Consider the following 15,546-nt stretch of genomic DNA (forward strand, 5'->3'; position numbering starts at 1 on the left):
AAAGAACAAGAGGAACAAAAAGCTTCACTTGAATGCCCCAGTACTGTGATCTCTCTTACGGAGCAATTAGAATCACTGCAAGCAGAATATCAAGGAGCTCTCGATAAGATAATATCAGATAGACGGAGGGCTAGCAAATTGCAGCACTTCGCGTATGGGGAGAAGAGTGGCTCATTGTTGGCATGGAAAGCTAAGGTTGATAGAGCCTGCAATCAAATTAAAAGTCTCAGAGAACATGCAACAGGAGATATAGCAGATACTAATGCTAGAATTGGGCTGTAATTCTCTAGACACATGAGCCAATTGTATAAAGAAGATATTTCCCCTGGGAGGGCTAACATTGAGGTTTTTTTTAAGGAGATTGAGCTCCCGAAGTTAAGTGAAGATCAGAAGGGGGCTCTATCAGTTGAGATAACAGAGGAGGAGATCCGACAGCAGTTTAGGAAAATGGCCAAAAGGAAGGCCGCAGGGCCCGATGGCCTCCCAACCGAGATCTACCATAGCCTCTTGGATGAAGTGATACCAGTGCTTAAGGAGCTCTTCAATTAAATTTTAAGAGACGGGGAGGATCCTCCCTTAAGTTAGGCCGAGGCAACAGTAACACTCATCCTGAAACCTAATAAGGATCCTATTTTGGTTGACTCGTATAGGCCCATATCATTGTTGAACACTGATTTTAAAGGGTTTGCTGGGATCTTGTCTGCTAGGATAGCAAAGATTATTAAGTGCATTATACATAACGATCAGAAAGGCTTTATTCCAGGGAGACAGCTTAATGAGCTAACAGTTCTAATGCTTGGAGTAGTTGAACTTGCGGAAACTTACAATCTACCTGTAACGGTCGTGGCAGTGGATGCTGCCAAGGCTTTTGACCAGGTGCATTGGCCATACCTCTGGGAGGTCTTAAAGAGATTTGGATTTAAAGGTAAGTTAACAAAGGCCGTCCAACTCTTATATCGCCTACCTAGAGCAAGGGTGCTTGTAAACGGCGAGCTAACTGACTGGTTCAATATATGGCGTGGAACTAGACAGGGATGCCCCCTGTCCCCGCTCTTGTTTAATATGTATATTGAACCATTAGCGATATGGATTAGGAAGGATACTGCCATTGTTCCTTTTAGATATGGAAACTTCGAGATTAAGTTAGCTCTTTATGCTGATGATCTTTTACTTTACACCCTGAACCCACAATTGTCCATTCCTATATTAATGGCCAAAGCGGAAGTATTTGGGAAAATATCCGGATACAGGGTGAACACAAATAAGACCAAAATTATGGAATGGACCAATCTAAGCAACACCCGCTGGCAAAATCGAGTATGCGCTACCTTGGCATTATTATCACGCAGAAATTGGTGGAAGTCACTACGGTGAACTGGAAAAAGATCAGCCAAGAAGTAGGGAGATTGCTGGTTAGATGGGCTTATCTCCCTCTAAATTTGTACGGTAGGGTTAATCTTATTTAGATGGTTCTCTTACCCAAAATTACATTTTTGTTCAATTCTATACCATTATTATTTGACAATAGGGAGATTGCTAAACTCCAAGGAAGGCTAGGTAGCTTCATCTGGGCTTCTAAGGGCTCTCGCATATCTTGGATAAGACTAAGGAGGAGACTGGAGAAGGATGGGTTGGCTCTAGCGGATCTGATGACATACGGGTATGTTTTCTTCTTTAAGAACTGTCGGCTGCTCTTAAGCAAAGTTGACAGCTCTGCCATAGGAATCCTCTTTGGAGCAATGCTCGGTGAACTGAGGGAGGGCCAAGATCAATTTTTGTTTAAGTTTGGTGACCCAAAGTTCTTCAAAAAAGTAAGATTGAAGATTTTATTGGGGGCTTTGAAAGTATGGGTCCCAATTCGGAAAATATTAGGAATTTCCTATTATGCATCTAGGGCCCCGATTTGGGATTCTCCAGGGACCCCTGAGTGTTTGAATGATTCGCTTAGCCTCCCACTAAGGAATGCGGGTATTTCTTGTTGGGGAGATTTGAAGTCGGGTAACAAGTTAGTGGATTGGGAAACCTTGAACTTAATTACAGGGGGCCAACTCACTAGGTTTAAATACTGTCAGCTCTCCGCGTGGTGGGGGTGTCAAGATTGGAATGAAGAGGAAGACGACACCTGGTTAGATCAAGCAATGAGAGTTGGTATAGTTAAGAAGGAGGTAGCCCTATGGTATCATACCTTGATTAATGCAGAAGACGAACTAGACAGAGATATCAAGAGGCTTTGGGGAGATGAAATGCTGAATATAAATCTCAGGGAAGCTTGGATAGTTTCTTTTGCTAGGCTTAGAGAAACTGTTAAACCTGCTTATTTAAAACGCAATCACCTCTTCACCGCTTATAGGGTGTATTGGTCCCCAGCAAGATTAGAGAAACTATCAGGGACACATTATGAATGCCCAAGATGTAGAAATCCCACAGCTGACGATCTTCATATGTTCTTAACATGCCCAGCTATTGTGAAGTTTTGGTCTGAGGTGTGTGAATTTCTTACTGAAATCACAGGCATCACAGTGAGGGTGAGTCCCGCCTTGGTGTTTTTCGGAATTTGGCAAAATGAGGATACTGTGTTTAGCAGGCTGGATGCAAGATTTATTTTCTATGTAATTCTTTTAGGAAGATGGTAGATATGCAAATTGTGGAAGTCAGACGTTCCACCGCACTCTTTGAAATGCATAAAAAGTGTTTTATATATATATATATATATATATATATATATATATATATATATATATATATATATATATATATATATAAGTAAACAGGATCTGCTATGTGATCCTAGCAGTCATGAGAAAGTATGGGTTAAGTTGGTGGACTGGTATCAAAAGTTTAAGGTCCAATGATTAAGCCAATGTTTAGCCGTTGGTCCTGTTTCCTTCCGTGTTACGGGCACTCCAGGGAAGGGTGGAAGTGGAAACGGCTGGCCTCTCTTGAGTGGAAGGACTCCAACCTGGCCTGATTTATCAGAGAAGGGTGGGAGTATAGCCAACAAGTGAATTGGCAAATGAGGACACTCAAAAAAAAAAAAAATCTACGCCCAACGAACAGAATAAATAGAGTTGGTAGGTGGGTTCCTAGGCACAAGAATAGCATATACTGTTTTTGCGGGTAGATAGAACCCACCCAATTGCTGCTGCCCAATCTTATTATATGGAGGTGAACGTTGTAGAGATTCAGGTGCAGGACCCTGCCCTGTTGCTAAGTATGGAGGTTCTCCTAAAGAGGGAGGAGGATCACAGGGCAGATGCTCATGCAATCAGAGTACCATACTGGCCTGGGGTTATCAGAATAATCTGATACTGGTCTAGTTTGACCTTCTTCAGACTTTAAGGCAGAAGAGGTATAAGCAGGAAGCAGGAAGGAGTACGGAGACCGGAATTCCATTACAGGTGGAATAAATTTCAGGGCAGATTCTTGGTATAGACATCAACGTGCATTAGTTGTGACACTAGGCACTCTCAGAAGCAGTGAAAAAAATCGAGCAAGGGCACGCCCCACCAGTTGAAGACATCTTGAGCCACCTAAAGGTGACCATGCCATTTATGTGTGCCATCTGGCATCTGCTGAGATCTGCCTTGTCATTCAGTGAACCTACCAAATTGTTGGCTGTCAGAGAGATTCCCTAGATGACCAACCACATTCAGTCACACCAACAACTGGCACAGGACCTGCAATACCACACAACCTGCTTGTTGCAGTCCTGTATGCTGGTCAAGTTGGCCATCAGGACAATAAGCAGTTTCCCTTCGATGGACCGAAGAAAGGCAGTCAGAGCAAACTGAATGCTGTGAAGCTCCAGGAAGATGAAGTGGAGCCTTAGGTCCCCCAGGGCAAAAGGCCCTTGATTTCCACCTCCTGAGATGACTACCACAACCCAGAGGCAATATATCTGTCACTGCTGTGAACACTCGGTGGGGTAAGAAGAAAGGTCTGCTGCCGGACAGCCACCACTTGATGCTTGAGGCTGCCGCCTTTTCCAAAATACAAATGTTGTCTGGCAGGGATCTTCAGTGTCAGCCCAGCAAGATCTATGAAGGGCTACAGGTCTCAGAACCATCCATACCGAAAACGACGAGTGAGTCAAAGCATTTGGATCCTACCCTAAATGTCCCAGGCTCGTTGCTGGAGCAGAAAAGTTTTCTATGCCACCATATCCAGGATAAACCTTATAAAAGGTGGAACATTGAACTTGGGCTTGCTAATGGAAAACCCATGGGATGAAAGAAGGGTGACAATCATCTGCAGGTAGCTGACGACTAACTGAGAAAAGCCAGTCATCAAGGTACCAGAGCAGTCAGAACTGACAGAGCCCCTGGCAAAGAAATGGCAGTATGGGGAGGTAATGGTAAAGGACTGGATAGAAGCCCAAGGGTGTCAGTCGCCTCTGACCTCTGCTGGAGTAAGTCAGACTGCGGACCCTTGCAGCTCCATGTGGGCCAAATGAACACCAGAGGGAGCAGCATCATCCTAAAAAGCTGAAACATGGCCTCAATAAAGGCTTCTATATCCTGTGGGGTCAACAGACAGGGTAACTCTTGAGGCACCGGTGCGCCAACTACCGGATGGTTTCAGACAATGGAAGTGGAGCAGGTCATTCAAGTGTGTGACTTCGCCCTGGGGCAGAGTGACAGTATCAACACACAGGTCCGTTTTGGACTACTTGTGTTTGTTGAGAGACTTGTCTCTCAACTTAATCTTCAACTTACCCAAAGATGGAGACTGAGCGTGAGTGGGACCTAGAGCCGCAGCAACCCCGCGAATTGGAATGGAAGTATGTCTGCTAATTGGAGTGCGACCTGCCCAGTTTCTGGCATTTGGTGACTTAAAGCTTTACCTCCCACTCCCCAATGACCTTCATATGCATCAGGGAGCATCTGCTCACAAGACTTGGAGTCAAACCCAGACCCTAGCAACCACAGGCAGACATCGTGTGGCTCTGTGACCAAAATCGACTTCCTTTAGTCACTGCACAGATTGAAGCCTCTGGTCTTCAGGCGAGATATTTTCCTTAGCACAGTGTTTGGAAAACAAGTTTTCGAAGTCTACAAAGACTGACAAAAAGTTGGGAGAGGAGACTCGGTTCCACGTCGAAGAACACAGAAAGAAAGGAATTGTGTCAGCATGCAAGGGTAGCACTTTTATACTGCTCTATGTCATTAATTTCTGGGACAGCACGAAGTCATAGCAGGGCAAGGGGCTCCACTGATCAGCATGCAGGAACAATTGACTTGAAAAGTTCCACATCCAGTCAGGCACCTAGGGGAAATTCAAAAGGTGAGATATCTACAGTTAGAAGTAAGCATCAAAAACTGCAGCACTTGCTACAATGGTGGAGTAACTTCCCCATTCAGCTGTGGTCAGAAAAGTAGATTTTGTAGTTCTGTCAACAAGAGAAACAAGCACACATTGTCGAGCCTACAGAAAGCCTGGGAGCTAGCAAAGATAATGGCTGACCCACAGAGCAAATCAAGGTACAAATGTTTCTGCAAAGAGAAAGAAAACTGCATTTCCATTGTGATTCCAGTTAGATGATATGTATGACCCCAATTTTCTTAATGACCCAAATCGAATTTCGCACAAGAATCTGACCAGTGGAACCTTGGACATAAAGACAACCTTTTTGACACATTTTTATCTGGTAATTTTGATTAGAGGTGACACACTTCTTTTTTTAACATTGTGTTCTCTTCTATTAAACAGTTCAGAATGTCAAACACTTCCCACGACCTCGCCAACAGACACCTTCAAACTAATACCATTTTAAGTGCTTAAAGTTTTTAAAGTAGCTTTATTTTTCTATTTTGCACTTTGAGTGATGTATTGCTTCCCTTTTAGTGGTAATTTAGAAGTGAAAGCGCTAATCTGTCTGGGCAATCAGCAGTATATGCTTATGTCTGCAGAAAGTGGCAAAAACCTTCTAACATCAAATATATTGAACAATCATATTATAAGGTCTGAGAGACGATATAAAATGAACAAAAATTATTTGCAAACATTTTTTTCAAGGCAATCAAATATAATGTCGCATCAGAGATGCAACAGCTCCCCACATCAAACACACTAATAAAATCTCTGAAATTAAGAGATTCAATCAGAGCAGAGAGAGAAGCCACTGGGGTCATCGGGTATTTAAGTCCTGGAGTAGTCGGACTACCATTACCATAATGCAACACTGCTGTCGCCCATTGGGGCGGGACCATGCTTAATTGAATAAATATGGCGATTTGGCATAATACTGCTTCCTCCGTATCTGTTGCATGCTAGTGATCAAGAGCCAATCAGGGCTCGAAATGCATTTGGCTGTTTGCAAAGTGAGTGACAAGGGCATGCTGTAGCTGCTGCTACCGGAGGCTGTGTGCGCTGACCCTTCCACGTGTGATCTCTCCATTGGGGCAACCTGTGTTTATATATATATGTATGTGTATATATATGTGGGTGTGTGTGTATATATCTATATGTGTATATTATCTACTGGCGGTCGCCTTGAGATAGTTCTAGTTAGGACCTATTTTCCATAGGAAATCCGCAACATTCTATTCCCAATACGTCTGGCGCCGGTTGATGAATCCTCACGAAATTTTCCAAACTTTTGGCCAGCTCCGCTCCGCTCCTACCCTGAAAGTTTTGTGATGATTCGTCAAGCGGGGGCCGAGAAAAAAGGGGGGTCCCAAAACGCGTTTTCCCCATGCAATTTCCCATAGGATCTGTTGTCGCAGCTACAGCCCAAACCGCTGAACGGAATGACACCAAATTTGGCAAAGGGGTAGTCCTCAGTTCAGACTCATGCCTTTTGCTTAAATGGTGTAAATCCGTTCAGTAGTTCCTGAGAAAATTAGAGTTAAAAGTACATATATATCTATGGCCGGGGAGGATCTGCGGACCCTACCCGCACCGTGAGCGCACCCTCCCCGAACCAAGCGCGCACCCACCCGATCGCGCGCTGAATGCTAATTGGCTGTCGAGTGTCTGTCTACATTCGAAACCAGGAACTGTTGGCGGCCATTTTCTGCCTCGGTAGAAGCGAGGCTGAAGAAGCAAGGGGAATAAGTGTGTAAAACATATAATGAGGGCAGAGTGGAAATACTCTGACCCTCTAGAGGTGCTTAGGGGGTCCCAAAAGGACCCCCTGGGGCCCCCTTTAAAAAAAAACGGCGAATGAGCGCACGCTGCGCGCATCCTATCGCGTTGGGCGCACGGATTCTCTTGCGTTGGGTGCGCGGATCCAGGAAAAAAAAGATTGAAAAAAGACAAGAAATCATTGCTTGTATGACTACTTTCTACACTGAAAGGTAGGGTGTATATTTCTGTTTTTTAAAGGTATGAATCTTATTGGTTAACAAAAACAGACTTGCTGTCTTGTTTAGCAACATTGTGTGCTGAACTTGTGACCTGTGTGCTCAGTGCAGTGTTCCATGACCTGTTTCTATGGTAACAGGCAGAAGGCAGATTGGGGGAAGGGTTGAAATGTATTTCAGTTGGAAAGGGTTGAAATGTTTAACCAATAGAAATGTGTGTTTGCTTTTGAATTTATGTGTGAAGGATTGTGATTTGATGTATACATGTATATGTGTGGAAAATGAAAGGGAAACTTTTCCATTCTTTGTTTTTGCTGAGAGGTGCACAGTGCAGAGATTTTGTAAAAGAAAATCTGGTGTGTGACTGATATACTTCTTAATCTACAAAACAACTTGAAAGGTGAGTTCTTTAATTGTGAGGGGATGTATGTAGACTATTTTGATTTTAATCAGACTAATGTATTTCTCCTGTTAAAGTGTAGGGAGTACTTTTTTTCTCTACAATCTTATTGGCAGTGTGTGTGCATGTAGAAACCATTCTGTGATAAGCATTTGTGTTTTTCATGTGTTTGCAGACAGATAACTGTGCTGTTTTTATATTTTGGTAGAATTAGAAACCAGTCATTGTTTATGAATTTGTGAAATGAGTTATGTTTCTATATTAAAATGTAGTACTCCTTCTAGATGAAGAAATGTGTTTTGGTATAGTACAAGGGATAGTGGTGTTTGTTTAGAATCACACAGTGAGTATGTGTGCATTTGGGAACCACTGTGAGAGAAGCATTTGGTAACATTGTGTATTTGCTGACAGATAACTCTTTTAAAACCTGTCATGTTGTCAAGTTTTAGTAGCATTAGAAGCCAGTCTTTGGTTATGCATTGATACAATGATTCATGCTTTGACAGTAAAGTTCAGTACTGAAATATGTAGATTGTGTGCAGTCCCCTTACCCCGTCCACAGTAGTGAATGAGTTTTGGTAAGCTGCTAGGGATAGTGTTGCTCGTCTAGAATCACACTGTGAGTCTGTGTGCATTTGGGAACCACTGTGAGAGAAGCATTTGGTAACGTCGTGTATTTGCTGACAGTTAATTGTTTTAAAACCTGTCATGTTGTCAAGTTTTAGTAGAATTAGAAGCCAGTTTTTGCTTATGCTTTGATTAAATGAGTCAGGTTTTGACACAATAGTGCAGTCCTGAAATATGTAGATTGTGTGCAATTCCCTTATCAGTTCCACAGTAGTGAATGATTTTTGGTAAACGCCTAGGTATAGTGGTTGTTGCCTAGAATAACAGTGTGAGTCTGTGTGCATTTGGGAACCACTGTGAGAGAAGCATTTGGTAACATTGTGTATTTTTTTGGCAGATAACTCTTTTAAAACCTGTCATGTTGTCAAGTTTTAGTAGCATTAGAAGCAAGTCTTTGCTTATGCGTTGATTAAATTAGTCATGCTTTGCCACTAATGTGCTGTACTTAAATATGTAGATTGTGTGCAGTACCATTACCTCTTCTAGACTAGTGAATGAGTTTTGGTAAACTGCTAGGGATAGTGTTGCTTGTCTAAAATCACACTGTGAGTCTGTGTACATTTGGGTAAGTATTGTGAGAGAAGCATTTGGTAACATTGTGTATTTGCTGACAGATAACTGTTTTAAAATCGGTCATGTTGTCAAGTTTTAGTAGCTTTAGAAGCTATTCTTTGCTTATGCATTGATAAAATGAGTCAGGGTTTGACACTAAAGTGTAGTACAATGTACTATTCTCTTCACTGTGCCAGAACTGAAAATTTAAATGTTTTACCCAGGCACTAACCTAGCAGTATTCTGATGATTTAGTCAGTTTCCAAGTACTCATGTTGTGAACCATACATTACCACATAGATTGCTTCAAATGTCTATGAAGTATGCATGCAGTCTTCTAACATACTATACACTTGTCTTTCACATTTTCAATTCCCTAGTCAGTATCCATACAGTCCAGCAAACATCCTGTCACTCCCTTTGCACTCCTCTAGTGACCCATTCAGTACCAAGTACTAATCCATTCACTGTGTCAAAAGCCAACCACTTATAAATTCACTCAGGCACTCTCTTTGCTGTACTCTAATCATTCCGTCAGTTCCCAAGTACTCCTGCAGTGAGCCAGGCCTTAGCACATAGACTGCTTCAAATGCATATTCACTATGCATGCAGGCCTCTAATCACCTACACAGTTGTCTTTCACACCTTCAATTCCTCAATCAGTATTCATACACTTCTAGCAAACACCCTGTCACTCACCCAGTGTGTCTCCTTATAGTACTGTAATCCTTCAGTCAGTTAGCATGTAGCCTCTTAGTGAGGTAGGCTTTAGGGCATGAACTGCCTCAAAGTAGTATGCACTATGCATGTAGTGTTTTAACGATTGTCACACTTGTGGTTCAGGGCTATAGTTTCTTAGTCAGTTTTTATATAAAATGTGTTTGTACAGTAATGGAATAGTATAAATTTGAAAGTTATTAATATACATTTATTTGTGATTCTTTTTTACAGATACAGAACAGGAGTGTTTCTCATCTGTTTGCACTCTTCTTGTGCAAGATTGTTTGGATGAAGGGTCCTTCGGTGTTTCATCATACTTGCCGTGCCGTACAAGTATTTCTTGTTAGGATCCCCCTGCAACAGAACTCTTTTGCAAATCTTGCACGTGACCAAGGTGGCATTGGTCTTTGTTTGCCCTTCGGAAAAAGTAGAAAATTTCCACACCACTGAAGGAAAACGTTGTGGGCGTGGTGCATCCTCCAAAAATTCATCCTTAGATTCGGTGAATATTTTAAAGCTACAACATTTACAGTTTTTGTAAGTTAAACTTATAAAACTTTGTTAGCTGTAAGCATTTTATATATCTGTGATTTGTATCTTGTGGTATTTTGTTGAGAATAGCATGTTGTTTTTTTTTAAATAATCTTTGTGATTGTTTTTTTTTTGCCCGCTATTAAGTGATGAGTACGATTGAAATCACTATTTTTAGTGAAATTTAATATATTCTGAGAACAGCAAAAAAGGCAAACAAATTACTTTGTGGAAATTATGCTGTGTTGTAAAAAATGTATTATTACATGTTATCATTTTTTTCCCTTTTCTTTCACAGATCCACATTTTAAAATAAGCAATTTATATGAATTTAGATTGGAATGAAAATCTGAAAAAATGTATACCATTTTTTATTCCTATTACTGTGAAGGTAAGTTTAACTAAGTCTCAATATGCAGAATGAGGAGGTCTGCAAGAAGCTACAAAGTTGAAACACGTTTCTAAAAACACTCTGTTTATACCTATGTAGTTTTGAAATCTGACCATAATCAGATATCATGTGACCTGCAAAAAAAGAGATTTGAGGGGTTCATAATATTTCCCATTTTAGCTATTGAAGGACCGCAATTATTTCAATCATTCTTCTTTGAACATCTTTGCAGACAAAACTCTGTGCTTACCTTCTATCATTCGCAAGGAATTTTAAAAACGGAAATATGTGACTTTTTGTAACATAGTTATTGTGCAAGATACTCTTTCATATGTACAAAGAGAGGAAAAGGCACTCTGTGCACTTTTTATATTCCATGTAAATACAACCTCATCATGCACACCACTTTGTGTTGAAAGGGTGTTCTATAAGTGTTGTTGTGCATGATTGCACTTAATACTCATAGAACAAGACACATGTCTAGATTTATCAGAAATCATAAATCTCGATATGTGTGTGAATGCTGCACCATTCTAAAATTGGTGTAGGAAAGCACAACAAGGAGAATTGTTTTAATTTCTCCACATTTTTATATCTTCAATGCATGCTGAAATGTTCAGCATACATTGAAGGAGAAAAATGCATTTTCTCATTGTTTTTGTGCAGGAAGGTGTGGCTTCCTGTAGAAAAACAAAGAGCACATGACACAGATATCCTTGCACTATGGTGCAAGGGTGCCTGTGTCACCACATGGCTGCAGTTTAAGCAGCCGTGCAGAGAGAAGCATAGATTTGCAAAATATGTATGTACATATGTTGCATCCCTGTGCTTCGGAAGTACTACAGCACACTGCAGTTAAAGAGGCTACTGTGTGATGCTGCAGCACATCCTCATAGTTCTGCACTTATACATTCACGATACGCTACTAATGCATTAATTCAGTCAATTACGTACTACACATACATTCATCTAAACTTTCACACACTAACAAAGATATTTTTTGGGGGGTTTTCTGAACAATTTTTAAATTTTTTTGGTTTTTCTGCAACAAAAAAAACAAAAAAACAAAACAGGAGGAACCAAACAATGAACTTCAGGGAACAATAACAAAAAACACAAAAAAAACCTAGCAAATGTGACTTTCTTGCCGGCGGCAGATCAGATCGATCGACTGCTCACCGTAGCACAAAGTCGCATTGTAGTATTTTTAAATATTGAAATTGAGGACGGATGTCCAAATTTTGGGCTGATGGATGCACTCTTGAGGTGCTCGGCTGCGATGAGGTGGAAGGTGCAGGAGCAGGAGTGTTTCTCATCCGTTTGCACTCTTCTCGTGCAAGATTGTTTGGATGAAGGGTCCTCAGGTGCTTCATCATACTTGCCGTGCCGCACAAGTATTTCTTGTTAGGATCCCCTCGTGACAGCACTCTTTTGCAAATCTTGCACGTGACCAAGGTGGCATTGGTCTTATTCTGCCCCTCAGGAAAAGTAAAAAATTTCCACACCACTGAAGAAAAACGTTCTTTGGGTGGTGCCTCCACCAAAAGTTCATCCTCAGATGTATGAGGAGATGCAGGTGATGCCTGCTGCCCTGAAGCCATTTTTAGGTGAAAAAAGTTAGAGCTAAGTGTAAACTTAGTCTAAAAAATCTTCTTCTCTGCAAAGAGATGCTCCTCCAAAGAAGGTCAAAGAAGAATGATTGAATTGGGTGGGGTCTTTCAATAGTTAGAAGAGGAAGTGTAATGAACCAATCAAATCTCTTTTTTTGCAGGTCACATGGGATCCGCGCACCCTGCGCTTATGCAGCACGCACACAGCGCGCATCCGCGAAATTGAATTAAAAAAAATTATAGGATTAGATGTAAAAATATATTAGTTTTAAGACTACTTTAGAGTTTGTCTTCAATTAATATTCACATGAAATACATATATATGTTTTTTAAAATGTTAAATATTTCGCGGGATCCGCGCACCTACCGCGTCATAGACGCAGATGACGCATCGCGGAAGCGCGTAAACGTTGCATTACATACATCGAACGTGTCGCGTATAGGCTGGGAGTCGCGTACCGGTCGCATTGCAATCGCGCACTAAACACGTACCCGACGCATACCATGCGCGGATGCTATCGCGTAGGGATCGGGAGCGGTGCGCTTAGGGTGTGCGGATCCAAAAACATGGCAAAAAAATATATAAAATAAAGTTTTGAACATATAGTTAAAAAAATATTTTGAAAAATATAAAAAAATATGTTTGAAAAACCCATTAAATTCAAATAGTATTTTTTAATGTTTAAAAGAATTAATTGAAAAAATAAGTTTAAAAAATGGTGTAAAAAAAAAAAATTATGAAATTGACACACTGAATTTGAAAAATATAGAAATCCAATCAAAATCATTAAACATGATATCTTCAGAGATAAGTTAAAGATAGGAATCAGCATTTAAAAAACCTTTGAAATTCACTGAAAAAACCATAGGTTTCATGCATGTTATAGTTAGGAATTGGCATTTAAAAACCTTTGAAATTCACTGAAAAAACCAAAGGTTTCAGGGGCGTATAGTTAGGAATTGGCCTTTAAAAAACCTTAGAAATTCACTGAAAAAAACCATAGGTTTCAGGGGCGTTTTAGTTAGCTGGACAATTCCCTCGTACAAAACCCTAGAAATTCCCCCGTTATTGTTAGTTCAGCTAACTAGAACTCGCGCCCCCGCAATGCACTGCTGATGACGTCACATATTACATCACTCATGACATGGTCAGTGACATCACTGATGACATTACTGGTGACATCTCAAATGACATCACTGATAACATCACTGATGACGTCATCCATGTGATAAATTTGTGCATCTTCTCACACCCTAATATAACCTTTGATACACCGACTCAAAATTTCAGACGGCCATTTTGAAAACCATAGATACTCCAATACCAATAACTACATACCCACTCATTGACTCTTAGGTCTACATACATCTCCACTCACTCACCTGTACAGTCACTCATACTTACAGTCACTCCGTACAGGACTATCATATGCATTTATACACCTATATAGACACTCACACACCACCAATCATCCATTGAGGTACTGACACACCTAGTCAGTCATGCAAATAAATAATCACAGTCCAATTTACTCACCTATACAGTTAAACACACTCAAGTTCACTTACTCATAAAAATACTAACAAATACTGACGCTCTTATACAATTACTGATACAAGCACACACTCATCCATACAGCCACTCCCGCAATCACACACTCTCACATATAGATAGTTATATACTCTTACACACATATACACTGCGTTTCACATATGTAGTTACTGACACATGTACAACTGAGATATACATTCAATCACTAACACACCCTTACATAGAGAGTCACCCAACCATACAGTCCATCACAGTTGCACTCTTAAAACCATGCACCCATAGCATCACCCACTCACACATCTATGCACAGAGTCACACATACCCTACCCACACAAACACTCAGGCACCCATACAGATACTCAGACAACCAATCAATAACCCATATAGACACTCATATTGCTATTCACAAAACCATGCAGCCACTTATACACCAACACACAGACACATACAGACATTCACACAGTTTAGTCACTAGTCTGCAGTAAGATACATTTAATGACTCAGTTATAGAGTCAGTTACGCACCTAGAAAATCATCCATTCACACACTTATACACCCACTCATTCTTTCACAGGCCTTTCATTATAAATATATAAAACATATTTAAACTTTACAGAAACACACAGTCACTGGATGATGTAATCAGTGATGTCATCAGTGATGTCATTTGAGATGTCATCAGTGATGTCATCAGTGATGTCACTGACCATGTCATGAGTGATGTAATATGTGACGTCATCAGCAGTGCACTGCGGGGGCGCAAGTTATAGTTAGCTGAACTAACTATAATGGGGGAATTTCTAGGGTTTTGTACGAGGGAAATGTCCAGCTAACTATAACACCCCTGAAACCTATGTTTTTTTCAGTGAATTTGTACGGTTTTTTAAATGCCAATTCCTAACTATAAAGCCCCTGAAACCTTTGGTTTTTCCAGTGAATATATATATATATATGTATATATATGTATATATATAAAATTATTATTTTTTCACTGAAAAAAACAAAGGTTTCTGAGATGTTCTAGTTAGGCTGACGTTTCATCCATACAAAACCAGAGAAATTCAGCCGTTATAGTTAGTGAGTTAACTATAGCTCGCTCCCCCATAATGCACTACTTATGACCTCACATATTACATCACTCATGACATGGTCCGTGACATCACTTTTGATTTTTTAATTAATTTATGTATGTGCCCCAGGGAGGTGGCGGCCCTCCACATTTATAGTATTCAATGCCCCCAGGAGGTGGCGGTACTCGGGCCTTAAAAAAAGTCTAGGAGGGGGGTTCCATGAGCCCCCCCCCCATCTTTATTAACTTCACGCCCGGGACCTGACCCACCTGGGGGTTATTCTAAAGCAAGCGCGGGAGCACACACTTGCTTTTTTATTTATTTTGCCGCAGATTCGCAGATCCACCCATGAGTCTGTGGCAAAATAAAAAAATAAATGCATATTACCCCTGGCAGGGTCCCTGAAGGGACACCCCTCTTTCCTTATTTTTTACTCTTTTTGTGGGACTCTGCTTAAAGTTAAGTCCCAAGATGCCTGCAAACACTTCCTGGTTGAAGTGTTGGCAGCCAATCAAATTTTAGTAGGATTCGCAAGTCCACTGCAAGTACTCGTGTCCCCAGATATCTATATTTTTTTATGTTAGATATCTGAAAAACTACTGAATGGATTTACACCAAATCACAAAAGCACGCTTTCTGGACCAGCATCTAGCTTTCTGTCAAATGTGGTGTAATTCCGTTCAGCAGTTCGGGCTGTAGCAGTGTTCAAAAAATGAAAACTCCCCAAAGACTTAGCCTGGTGAAATGGCTATTTTTTTCCTCGGCTCCCACTTGACGAATCTCTCCGAA

This window comes from Triturus cristatus, chromosome 6 (assembly GCF_964204655.1).
Source record: "Triturus cristatus chromosome 6, aTriCri1.1, whole genome shotgun sequence".
Classification (NCBI taxonomy): Eukaryota; Metazoa; Chordata; class Amphibia; order Caudata; family Salamandridae; genus Triturus; species Triturus cristatus.